Source organism: Cephus cinctus, unplaced genomic scaffold (genome assembly GCF_000341935.2).
Source record: "Cephus cinctus unplaced genomic scaffold, Ccin1 Ccin1_scaffold0997, whole genome shotgun sequence".
In the NCBI taxonomy this organism is placed as follows: domain Eukaryota; kingdom Metazoa; phylum Arthropoda; class Insecta; order Hymenoptera; family Cephidae; genus Cephus; species Cephus cinctus.
This window is the reverse complement of record NW_014333542.1, coordinates 955,291-968,659: the sequence shown is the minus strand read 5'-3', so window position 1 is coordinate 968,659 and position 13,369 is coordinate 955,291. Positions and strand designations below refer to the sequence as shown.

The following is a 13,369-nucleotide window of genomic DNA, read 5'->3' as shown; positions in this document are numbered from 1 at the left end:
AAAAAAAAAAAAAAAAAAAAAAAAAAATGACTGGTACGAGCGAGCGAGCGATCGTGAGTTGTTCCTCACCTGGGAAACCCTTCTTGTATCCCGGCGGTAGGAAAGCAGCAGGTGGAGTAATCGGGGGTGCAGCATCCCAACAGGGTACAACATCCGGTTGCGTGCCGCATTGCCCATAACCGAGTAGCTCCAAAGTTTTCTGCTGTTTCTCGCACCGTCGCCGACGACGGCCACCCGGTGCGAATGTTTTGACGGCCGCGAGGAAACCGACGCCACTCATGTCTCGGGACGCGTTCGAGTTCGTTTTCGTCTGTTGCGCCGTCGAGGCCGAGTTGCCGGGAGGCGAGGCCGCCGAGGAAGACGTGGGTACAATAATGAAGTCTTCGATTATAACCGGATATCACCGAAATAACGTGACTTCCGGTAGGATGACAGGCTTACCAAATACGTTGATAAACGATTGTGTATCGTTACGAGGCGAACGCGCGATTTTATTGAAAAGACAAAAAAAAAAACAAAAAAACAATAAGACCCTCTCTGATATCCCTTCCCTCGTGCCTTTTCTTTGTACGGCGAAAACGATTCCACGTTAGGTCAACGAAGGAGCGTCCAACGAGAATAATCTGCGTTATCGGTTGATTCGAAGAATCAGTGAATTTGGCCAAAGTCGAGTGGAGTCCCGTGCCGATTTTCCCCACGGGATCCTGGCTCGGGATCCGAGTCCTTTTGATTGATCACTAGTTGCGCGTGTCTTTTTGGGGCAACGGGGGCAACCGGGGCAACGGGGGCAACGAGGGGGGCGAGCAGTGACGTCCGGTTGCGCACCTCGTGAAAGCGGGCTTCCTACTGAAAGCTCCTCTCGCGACTGAACGAGTGGAAGGTGGCGGTGGCTGCTGCTGCTGCTGTTGCTGCTATCTTCGTGACGCTTTTCCTTACGTGTTACGCCGATTGTGTGTCGACCAAGGGTGGCGCGAGGGTGGATTCTGATTGGCGGAGGGTTTTGGGCGCGCGCGCATTCCGGCTTCCCTATTGGCTGGAGATTGTCGAATAGTCGGGAGGAGGGGAAGACTGCGTGGGTCTTGGATCGCTCGATGCTGATGCTGTTACTGGTATCCTGGTGGTGGAGGTGGTGGAGGTGGTGGAGGTGGTGGAGGTGGTTCCGTTATACGCTATTCGTACCCCGGGCAAGGGAAGCGATCGTTACTCGGGACGGCGAGGGGGGATGCGAGGGGTTCAGTAGAGAGGATTTTCCCATTTCCCTTTGCCCCCCCCCTCTCTCTCTCTCTCTCTCTCATTCCCATCCTTTTTCTAGTCTTCGCTTCCTCCTCTTGTTTCAGGCTGCTGGCAATTGTACTCCCGTGAAAAGTCCTTGCTCGTAGAACGAAGGGAGAGGAAGGGAGAGGAAGGGAGAGGAAGGAAGGGGCGGGAGGAGTCCGTTGGGATCCATTGGATGCAGGAAGGGACGACGTCGAGGATGGACCATCCTTGCAGCATCCTATAGAGCTTATCGATCAGTCGGGAAGACGACCTTGAGATTCAACAGGAATTCACGGCACTTTGGACGCCGGTACGTGTCGTCGAATAACCGACGGGGACGACGGAATCGTCAAAAGTTTTTAATCTCGTGTCGGATTTCCTTGGCAAAAGCTGAAATTTACCTAGAAGACCGAAAAACTGCGCTGGCGTCTTGTTGGTTCGTGCATCCGTCGAATGCGCATTGAATGGGAAAATGTTCCATGTCAGGTACTGTGATTGAATATGTCGATAAAAACTCTGGCGAAGGATCGGTGAGAGATAAATGATGAGTTTACGTAAAATTAGAAAAAATGTATTGCAAGATAACACGTGGAGGATCGGAGTGAAAAACAAGAGTCTATTCTTCTCTGAGAAACAGAGATGAAGTATAGCGATCGGTCTCGGGTAAACACATTAAAGCTGACCGAGGATTTCCGGTACGCGTGTCCGTTCGAGATCCGCCGCATCGAGTATGACGTAGAGACGTCGACGTCGCGACTCCATTCAGAGAGACACGCATGGCCAAAGACGAAAACGAGAGGGAAGCATGAACTGCTGACGTCATCCACGGGAGATTCTATAAACAATTCAGCAGTAGCGGAGGCAGAGCGAAAACAGAGGAAAATAGGAAACTGCTAAGCGACGAGCTGCGCGCAGCAGCTCTTGATTTCCCATGCGGAACACAGTCCAAAGTAACACGTAGGCGAGAAGCAACCAATTCGCTGCAGCCTGCGTAGAGCCCGAACGCTGGAACGCCGGAACGCCAGAACGCCAGAACGCCCACGCCTGCATTCGTAAATGAATGATTAATCAGGCTGCATGAATGAGAGCCTGGACCTCTGGGTTTCAGGTATCAGCAAACGAATTTTCTTCTTAAACTATGAGACTGTACAGTCAGCATTGCCGTTTCGAGGAGACATTTTCCTAGAGACTTTGTAATTTGTGTCTGTAGGAAGAAGCTGCGGGACGGCATTGAATATTTTCTCAGGAAATAAATTTCCTTGATAAGAGATGTCGAAGGGGTGAGAGGTCGTGGCGAAGCATCGGGAGAGCGTCTTGATTTGCCGAAACGTCCGTTTGTCGATACTGCGAACGGGAGATGAGGATGATCAGGATGGTCCAGAGGGTGGCCCACGAGGGGGAGGGATAGGGGCTGAGGTGGGGATTGTGGCTTGACTGAATGTAAACATTAGGCGACGAGGGGTGTTGGGTGTGTCGGAGGGTACGGGAAGGCCTTGACCTCCTTCCGGTTTCCCTTCCACCTTGGAGCTTCCTATACCCGGTTCCCCCGTTCCCCCATTCCATCGTTCCTGTCGTTCCTGTCGTTCCACAGTTCCAGTCGAAGCTCGCATCGATTTCGGACCATGGAACGAACCCCTCCTAAACTCCAAGCAGCCCTTATTCCCTAGAAGAAGGGAGGGGGGGTACACCGGAGAGGAAACACATTCCCAACTCTTTTTTTTTTGTACCTTTATAACTTTTATACCTCCATCCCTTAGGTCCTCCCTTCGCCACCCCAATTTCCCACCACCTTGGCATCGGGAACCTCATGCTGAACTTCTGGGGATCCATCGTGAGCTCATTCGAAGAAATTGCACTATTTTACTTTTTGGATGGTGCCCACGTGTCCCCATTCTGCCCTATCCGAATCCTCTTCGGGTACCTTTCTACAGCCTTTTCCAGAGCTTCATCCAAATGATCAGTGCTCTTCTGCACCCCCTCACCTTTCTCAATGTCAAACTCCTCTCAATGCCCTTCGAGGACACGTCCAGAGAATTGTGGAAGCAGAAAGCACGTTACCCAGACTTCGACAGAGGGAGGAACTGCCCTTACGAGCCCCTTGAGGAACCATAGGCACGACTAAAAAATAATGAACACTTGCACCGATCATTCTGTTGCCTTCGACAGAAAAGACCTTCAGGATATCGCGAGATTCTTGTTTCAGAGAGTTTAAGCGCTTGTCAAACGCAGAGACTCACGATACTTAGATCATCCAACTCCCAACCCCATCTGATCGGACGGTAGAGAACTAGCCATAAGCTATACTGTATGAAATAACGTTTTCTCTAATGGATCCTGAGCAGAGTAACTGCCGGCGCACGTCGTGCTCCCGATAAACGCGCATTTCTCATACTTTCTTATCGACCAGCAGGGAAATGAGAAAAAAAAAGTAAAATGAAAAAAAAAAGGTGCCAGCGGATATAAAGAGTAGAGCGAAGCTATAGCGTTTTCCGTGAGGTGGGAAAGGGGCGAAGGGCTGGGCGTAATAAAATTCCTGCAGTAAAGGGAGTAAGGTCTTCGGGATACGAGAAAGAAGGTTCAGGAGGTTCAGGAGGATGGAGATGATTCGGCTAGGTGCTTTTCTAGGTCGAGTAGAAACGCGTGTAGGTCGAGCCTCGTAAAACCTTTAAGGTAACTTAGGTTTTCGTGAGTTTTATTCGAGGATTGATGAGACGTCGATGTAACATATACTAACGTAGTGACCTTGTGGAAAAGTTACGTAGTAAAAAGGATGGGGTTTGGAGAATTTTCGTTTTCGAAAAATTCAAGTAAAAATACATGATTCCGAGGATAGCCCATGTATATTTATGGGGATAAATCGAGATTATCGAGTTTAGAGTTTATGTTCATTTTTGTTTTTTAATTTTTTCGCATTGATCTCTAAAGGATCCCTGTTCCAGGTGCAGCTGAGTGGCTGGACCGCGCGTGCGGGGAGAAAAGAAAGAAAAATTGAAACTATGAGAAAAACGTGGGAAAATTGATATAGATTTGGTCAGTTGATAAAATGCGTGTCGCCGACAAAAAGGCGCACTTTCAATTACCGTCGCTCGTTCCCGGACACTTAAAGCCCTTCGTTCGTCCAATCTAAACGCAAATACATCCGGGTAAATTGATATTTCCTGTCCTGCTCTTGCGAGCCAAAAAATTCGTTTTCGCCTCTTTTAGTGGCTGGGTGCTCTCTGTCTGGCACCGTCGATATTTCGCACAGCCTCCAGTACCGATTTCATCCCTCATCCACAGACGACGGCAGTCTCTCCCACCGTTGGAATATTTCCCAACTACCCTTCACTCTATCACCCAAGCATCACCCCAATCGAGGAATGAGCATTCCACTAGGTTTTATTGAGGCAAGAATTCGCAGTTAACAAAAAGAGCAACATTGTTTTCGGTATGTATATAAATACAATATAGTATTCGTGCTCCGGGATCAGTTATATTTAACCACGGTTCGTTTTCAACGTAGAATTTGCGCCTGGGGAAACATTCGGGCGACGCGGCCAAACGTGACGTTCGTTCCAAGCGAATAAAGCAAACGGTTAGGTCTGGCGAGCAGAAAATCTCAAGAAGGTTCTTTCTCGTGCTCCTCGCCCTTCGTCGTTTAATCTCTTGGTTTCCATTTATTTGAAAAAAAATAAATAAATAAAAAACAAATATCCATTTGTCTCTGCCTAATGGAACTCGTTATTTTTTCTCCACACTTTTCAAAACACCGCGTACGCGTACACAGAGAAATTAGTAAGACACGACAATTCAAAGAAACTTTTGTTTTGGCGTCATACTACTTTTTGTTTATTTCATGAATGGGAAACGCAGGCTTGTCCGTGAAAGCTCGAGCTTCCATGTACGGAAAAAAAAAAGTAATCAAAAAAATGAACGTCATAAGTGGTCCCAGTACTGTTGGTATAGTTGGTCTAAATTAAGTTTACAAACTGGTACCAGTGACGTCAGATCGTAGACGTAAATTACTAAGCGTGGAAAAAGCTCTATATGGGAAAAACTGAGCTCAGCACATACAGACCCCAGTGCAAGCTCAGTGCTTACCGCACTGGCTTTGGGATACGAAGATAAAACACGCGTCAAAGAGTAGGGGGAAAAAGCTCATGAAAAAGATCGCTCGCTGCTTATATTCTTGTGTCGCGCAATGAAAGTGGACTTGTGAAGCTTTTCAAGCTTTTGAGTAAGAAGGAGAAGGCTGACGAGTGTAGCATATGGCATCCGAAGGCACATTTTAACGTCGTTCAGGAAAAGCTCGATGACCCGAGCGCTTAACCTCTCATTGTCGATGATAGAGAGGGTAAAAGCTGTATCGGTAGAAAACTCAAAAAGAAAGCAGATATAAAATGTAAATTCGAAAATATGATAAAAATGCACGAAGTATCGGGGTGAAGCTTTTAAATAAATATACTGAGCCAATTTCAGCTCGTAACCGTGTGCTTAACGAAGATTTGTCAGCGTTTCAGAAAAAAAGCGGTCCTGTGGCGAAAAAGCTCAAGGAGTTTTGTCGCAGAGAAAAACGAAAAGAAAGTATCAAAAAAAAAAAAATAAATAAATAACAGAAAGCATTCGCCTTGCTCGGTAGTGAAAGTCGCGATGACGTCACTACGAAGAATGTAAAAGAGGCAAAGCTGTCGCAATTGTAAATGAAGATTTTCTCGAGGAGCTTTTTCCACCTTTCACAAGATTCTATTCGTTTATCTTTTTTTGTTATCTGCTTACCCCCCTACCTGGGGGATAAGCAAATCATCTCTTTCGCTGTATCAACGCAGAAGCGACAAAGCAAGACTGGCCATTCGAAAATGTAGTTTTTGAGCAGAGTGTAAGTTTAAATTTTGCAAAGCTCCTCCAAACAGACTCGAAAGTTTTGCGTGAAAGCTTCGTCCCGACGGGTTAAACGCTAATGAATAAAACAGCAGCCACCGGAGGCGATTGGGTTTACCACGAGATTCAAGAACAAGCAAAACTGGCGGGCAAGTTCCGTTTTCAAAAATGGTGCCGCTGTACACGCTGATTATCCAAAATCAATCTATCTATATATACTCAGCTTTATCGTCTGGACGACAATCCCCTTTTAATTGGGTCCACAATTATTTTCGTTGGCAAAATAAATGGTCAGGGCTTACCTGAAACAGAAAAAGGAGAAAAATATAAATAATTAATTTTTTTTCAACAAAAATACAATATCAATAATCAAAGATAGCTAATGATAAAGCACACAAGACTAAATTGTTTCCTCGTGTAATAATCGATGGAATATTTTTTTTTCAAGTGATAAAAGATTTGCGGTTAACCAACTGCGTCGTCTAGTAAGACGTACTTTCACGTCTTACTTCTTGAGGATGCTGCAGCTCGAGAAGAATGGCCAAGAAGTGGCGAAGAGACTAAAGAGTAAGTCAGCTTGGATTTACCAGGTAACCCAACGATTGTATCAGCGCGTTAAAACGGGCGGCGATAATAGAAATTGGCGAATTCATGAAAATGACCTACTTCCGGTGACAGACCGGATATTCGACTTCCACAAATTTCTCAAGCAACATCATCGTTACGTAGTTTGTATTTTTCAGTAGGATCACAAAGTGCCTAAAGATTTTAAGAACCGAATGTCCATTCGACATCTCATCGAAGACATTTCCAGGAGCCGATGAAAAATTAATTAACCACGTTAACTGATCCCAATAACATATCGTATCGATCTGCGGTGATCCGATATCGTTAAAACAGTCGAGAGTTGAATATCCCTAAAATAAAACCCACGTTCCTTAATCGTCTGAGTTATGCGTATCTCTCGGCAGCGTGATTTAACTTTTAATTACGGGGCGAACAATTAAGTGGCGACGAGGGTAATTAACCGTCGAGGATCGTCCGTTGCCTTTCGGATTGTTCGTTTGGACCCTCCGCCATACCGACAGAAAATTAATTGCTGTCTAGTAGGGGCTGTGTTTAAAAAAGACCACCCCCCCGGTAACTAGCAACGAACCGAGGGACCAAATGGGCTGTTGTAGCTGGCTGATCCCTGTTGCGCCTCCATTCATTCGCGTTTGCGGTAGATAGCTGTACGCAGAAGTTTTATAGGCTTCCCTATGCTTTTTATCAATTTGATTTTTATCATTGCCATCCCGCCCCCATTAAAAATCAAAACCCATTATTCACTAACTAATTACTCCTCGGCAATGAATCTGTCGATAAAATGTCGATAAAATGTCTCTTGTCGACGAAGTCGAAAAAAATTACTTACGAGTGATAAGGGTACCTTACACACCGACGGATCCTTTAACGAAGATGTTCAGGGTGAGCTGTGTCAGTTTCGCGACTCTCAGCTACGAAGAAAATGGAAGAATCCGCGAGGAGCCTGAGGCGGAATAACTTTTTCGTCGAATGGCGGAGATATCTGTTTGGGGGGGCAGGAAAAGGAGGGACCTTGGTAGAATCCTCATGGGGAAGGATCGCATCGTACTCCGAACACGTCGGAAGGGGTGACAGGGTTGATCGGATGGGCTGAGAAAGAGCTGAGTTGGAAAGTGAAAAAGGGATCCTGAGGGCTTGGTTATCCTTGAGATGAAAATCTCTGGCGTGCATCGCGTCGCTGCAGTAGGACTGGATGACAGGAGGAGATAATGTTGACTGGTCCATTGTAGAAAATAAGAGTGTCCGTGTAGAGATATTTCCAGCGTGATCCTCCTTTCATCCCTTGAGACCCCAGGCCAGTGGATAACGCTATCAGTCGACGATGGACCAAGTCTGCAGAGTGGTGACCTTGGCAGGTCTTTTATACAAGGTCGTACCACGGTAGACGAACACGAGGGAAACGAATATCAAAACCGTATATAGGGATTGTCTCACGAGAATGTCATCTTGATGATCTTTCCCTAAACCGGAAATCAGAAGTAGCTTTTATCCTGTCGACGAGTGTGTCGTCATTGAGAAATCCGGGATTGGTCACGAGAATGAAGATCCATTCAGGCTCTGGACCGGAGAAGCTGCGTCGAGGGGTGGTTAGGGGGATGAACAGGTAAGTGGGTCTCTTTTACATATTCTCTTGAGAAAAAGCTATGTGGATTCACCTTTACTTCCGTCGTCTCAGAAATACCACTTTCGTAAGGGATGACCAGCCCAAAGGCACGGGTCCACCCTTTAAAGTCTATAGGTAGAACGCCCAATGGCAATAATAACAATATCGTGAGATGATCAATAAATTTGAAGGGTATCCCGTGCGTGATGCGAATTCCACAGGATTCCGTATGTACCTTGCGAAATATAAATTGGCAGATAATTCAGTTACCTTTGGATTAACAGAAGTACAGGGCCGAAATGGTAAAACAGTGGCTGCCGGTGATACTTGCAATTTAGATAAGCTCAAGCATTCCTGTGCTTCCTTGACATTAATTCAAATGCAATTCCTCGAAGGGAGGCTGGCGCCCGGCTAATGGAAGTTCCTTGTAATTTGCCTCGATTGTTCGGAATGATTGCAGCCTTGCAGGATGTTCTAATCTGACAGATTTGTTCCAAGGAAGCTGCTGGAAATTCGTAGATACTTGGGCTAAGTAGACGAACGTGGTTCTTGAGAGAATTCGCAATCACGACTGACGTGACTGGAGAGTTTTGGTCCTGCGTTTTCATCCACTTCGCGACTCAAGGCAAATATTCAATGTTCAAGCGATGCACGTGCTTCTCGCAACTATGGAAACTGAGGCTGGAACGAAGTTCGGCGGTCGCTTTAAAACCGACTCATCGCCCAGGGAACACACAGAGGAATGCAAATCAAGGACCCTCGGCGATCTCGTCCTGCCGCCTCCTCCCTGGTCCACCGGCAGGGCTTTTTGCCCGGGGCAAATTTTACATTTATATTCACCCCGCGAAGTGACCGGAGCGCCGTTCTTTATTAGATCCATATTCGCCAAATTGTCATCTGCTGGGAAGGTCGAGGTTGCCGAAGAAGAATGAGGATCCAGCGGAAGAGGGAAAGAGAGAGAGAGAGAGAGAGAGAGAGAGAGAGAGAGAGAGAGAGAGAGGGAAAGTCAAATGGGAGAAGAAAGTAGAAAGGCTTTCACAGATTTTATTTGGTGGCTCCTTTATCACTTTATTTGATTCGGGGGAGTCCCTCCTCCTATTCTAACACTTTTGGAATTTGGAATTACTCGGAAACTCGAACAACTTCCATGGGAGGCCGTTGCAAAAGGCAAAAGTCACTTTAATTATGCACACTCCCGTCAAGGGCGTCCTGGACGATTCCCAGGGGTGGAATTTTGAAGAACTTGCAAGCAGGCTGCTTAACGAGGGCTATCAGTCTGATTCATCGTGATCGAAAGAGAAAAGAAACAAAAATAGGGGAGTCCTCTTTGGCAATAGTACATATAATATATATATTTTTGTACAAAGCAAAAGATTTCTACGCCCGGGAAATTCAAATTGTACGATATATAGGTAATATACACGTAGATCGTTAAGCTCCTGCTAGCTCTCGCTACGCTGAATAGTTATGGAACATTATGAGGAGATTTGAGGCATCCCAAGGAGAAAAAAGAAAAAGAGAGAAAAAAGAAAATCGAATAAAGAAAAAAGGAGCCAGCCAAACGGTGGCTCAAGGTGAGACCAGCCAGCCAGTCGAACGGACGTAGCAAAAGTGGATTCGCAACTGGAGGATTCCCTCTTTGCGAATTATGGATTTGTTAAAGGAAAAGCTCGACCGTTCGGAAAAAGCTTGAGTAAAGGTATATGAAGAAGACAACCAAATGGCGGCTACGTTCGTAGACGCAGCAAAGACACGAAGAGTTCAATTGATTTTACGAACTTCAAATATTCTCATCTCTCTTTTTTGTTTTCTTTATTACACTCTCTTTTCCTCACTCTTTATCCTTCTCTCACTCTCTCGTCGCCCTTTTTCATCGATTCATCGCCCATGCTAATCCTCTTTGGTTTTGGCTAACGGGCGAAACGGCCCCAAGGGAAAAGTCTGATTATCGAGGTATCGGCGACGTATTGGAGCGTAAACTGATAAGTTTAAAAGCTTTCGATTTTTTTTTCGTGTAAAGCGTCATCCAACCCCTCCACCCACTTCGATCCTACCACTCAGTCAGATGCACAAGAAAGTCCCTGTATGTTTACTTAATTAGTTGCCCCACTTCTGCCCTACTTCATTTCAGGGAATTCGCGTTCTTTGAAAGCTTCATTTACACAGGGATACCAACACGACACGTCAACACAGCGAACCAACCGGAAAGAGAAAACACACCAAAAAGGCATAACACGGGATCGATCGTATCGGTTGAATGAACATACGCGTCCCACGTCCCAATCATTATTAGATCAGTTTTCCGGATGAACTTGATAAAGTCAATCAATCAGACTTTAAATTTTCCACAGTCAATCAGCGCAATTCAATAATAAGGAAATGAAAAAAAAGTGAAAAATTATTCGTACGCGGATAAGAGGATTATGTATTGAGGGTTGGAATTTTTGAAAAAAAATAAAAAAAAATTTATCAAACTTTTGTGACTTTCGCATTTACACTTTTAGGAATTAATAGGGTAGTGATCGAAAGTCTTACTTTTTCTTTACTTTCTTTTTTCATCTAATACGTTTTTTTTCCTTATTGTGGAAAAATAAAATTGCTATGAGGTATACGAAATAAGTAGGGACGATTTATGAACCTTTCAAAGTATTCGCAGACTCGCGGCGTTCATCAAAAACGAGTAGGGCTTTCTGTTAAGGGAAGAGGGATGATACGGGAAGTTATGATGGATCGGAAAACGGGGGAGGTGCTTGATGGTCCAGCCTGTGAAAACGTAATGGGGTCTTCCAGCCGTGAAATTGGATCTTAAAGCGTCAACATGGAATATACATGGAAAGCTATTCAGATTAGATGAACCAATGAAATTTCGTACTTGTCATTATTTTATTGCTCTGGTCCAGCAAGCTTTGATAAGTCAGCGAGACCTATGTGAACCTGACACCCGACTTTTTCGTTTCTACCCCAATACTTTTCATACTTGTCTATTTGGATTCTCTCATTTAGTCCTGTTCTATATTTCATTCTTATCAGCTGGTACATTCTCTAGTATCTCCAGCTCCCCTTCTCTGCCCTGGCCTTCTTCTTTAGCGTAATCCTGTTGACTCTCTTTATCTTGCTGCCTTTCTTGGAAACTCATCTTGCATCTTCAACCAGACCAACTGCCGAGGATTCAATATTTCCCGTGGATTTTGCCGAATTTTATTCATCAAATTTTTCGCGCATTTCCATCGTGCGACGTCAATACACACTTACCCCCAAATCGCGAACTTACAGAAGGTAATTCCGAAAAAAAAAAAAAAAAAAAAAAAAAAAAAAACTGAATCTCATCCCCAATTAATTTGTCCACGATAAGCAGGGTTAGGGATTACTTTCTCAAATTTTAGTTAAAAAAGCTTTCGAACACTCCGTAAAATCAGCAAAAAGATTTCTCGTCAATATAAAACTTTTATCAAGTTTTCCCCAAAAAAAAAAAAAAAAAAAAAAAAAAAAAAAAAAACTGAATCTCATCCCCAATTAATTTGTCCACGATAAGCAGGGTTAGGGATTACTTTCTCAAATTTTAGTTAAAAAAGCTTTCGAACACTCCGTAAAATCAGCAAAAAGATTTCTCGTCAATATAAAACTTTTATCAAGTTTCCTAGCTCACGTATTCGACAATGATAAACTTAAAAAAGAAAAATATCAAACACCAGCTCTAAAAGCTCCGTCATTTTTTGCAGCGCCGGCCCCTCGTCTCGTCCCCGAAAAATTTGTTCGACGTCGTGAAAAAAGTTTGACAGTCCAATAATCCCCGATAACAAGTATTATAAAGAGAAAACGTCAAAGACTGTACACGTTCGCCGATCCCATATCCGAAGGATAAGATTGGCTAAGGTTGGAAGATCCCACGATATCACTCAGCATTCTATCGAGCGTCCTTCAATTAAAAGCAACGACAGATCCAACGCGAAACGAGTCCAGCATCCTTAGGGAGTAAGAGTCATTACACGGCTAAATGTCTGCAGTGTCGAAAGTAGCGAGTCTGTTCAAAAAAAATCTCACGAATTGAGCTTCAATTCTCGAAGCTTTAAAGTCGCGCCGAGTCGTACAAGCAGCTTGCGTCACGATGCACATTAAGTTATCGTGCTTTCGCTTCGGTGAGCTTTTCCCCGAGACTTCTTCGTTATTTACATTAAACGTCCTCGCGAAACGCGCAAACGGAGGATTGAGCTGATTTGCCAAGAAAAAGAGCAAAGGCAAGAAAAGACAAAAGAGAATCAAGAAACTTCTTATTGTACAAACGCGACCCAATGATCTTCGCTCCATTTAGCTTGACCCCTCGAACGAGAAATTTCTGATCAGGGCTGATCATGTACGTGGACGAGTAGTGTGGGGGAACGGAGACACAACAGACAGGAGAGCTTTAGCGTTGTTTTCGAAAATCGGAGGGGGGAGGAGGGGTAAATTTGAGAAAACGAGGAAAGCTGCATCCGCGCGCCTACCGAGAGAAGCACAAGAGAAATTTGATTAAAAGCTCACTCACTCCTGCGTGGACGATCATTGGGCCAGAGAGTTCTTGTTTCGCGGTTGGTAGCAGTGCTTGGGAATAATAAAGGAGGGTAGGTGGAGAAGCAAAAGCGGCCAGACGGGTTGTGGTCGTGCAGCTGGCAAATTAAAGCTCGTCAAAACGACGAGCTTTTAATTAGGATTAACCGGCGACGTCTGTACGTCGAGGTCGACTGGCCTGTGCTTTCCTCTATTCTTTCTCTTTTTTTTTTGTTAAATCTTCCCTTTCATTATAATCCGTGCATTTTTTAATCGCCCACGTCCCCTTCGGACTGGCGGTCACCTCTGCAGGTACGTTGATGCCTTCAGTGAAGCAGGTCACGGAATTTCGGACAGCTTCGAAACGCAACGGAGACTGACAGCCACTTTTGAAAAATCATCCCGGAAAAAGCTGCCTGTCGCTCCATTATGGATCTTCGTACCCTCGTCACGATATTACCCAGTGCTTTTCATACCTCGAGGTCACCACTTTACCCTTGTCCAATTTTAGTTACCCAACAATACTTCCTCCCCCCCCCCCCT

At 45.0% G+C, this 13,369-nt stretch overlaps 1 protein-coding gene across 7 annotated transcripts in view; it reads right to left on the bottom strand.

The window, feature by feature from the left end:
- LOC107271579 (phosphatase and actin regulator 2) overlaps positions 1-13,369 on the bottom strand; it is a 113,676-nt gene that overhangs the window by 17,769 nt on the left and 82,538 nt on the right. The window lies entirely within an intron of this gene.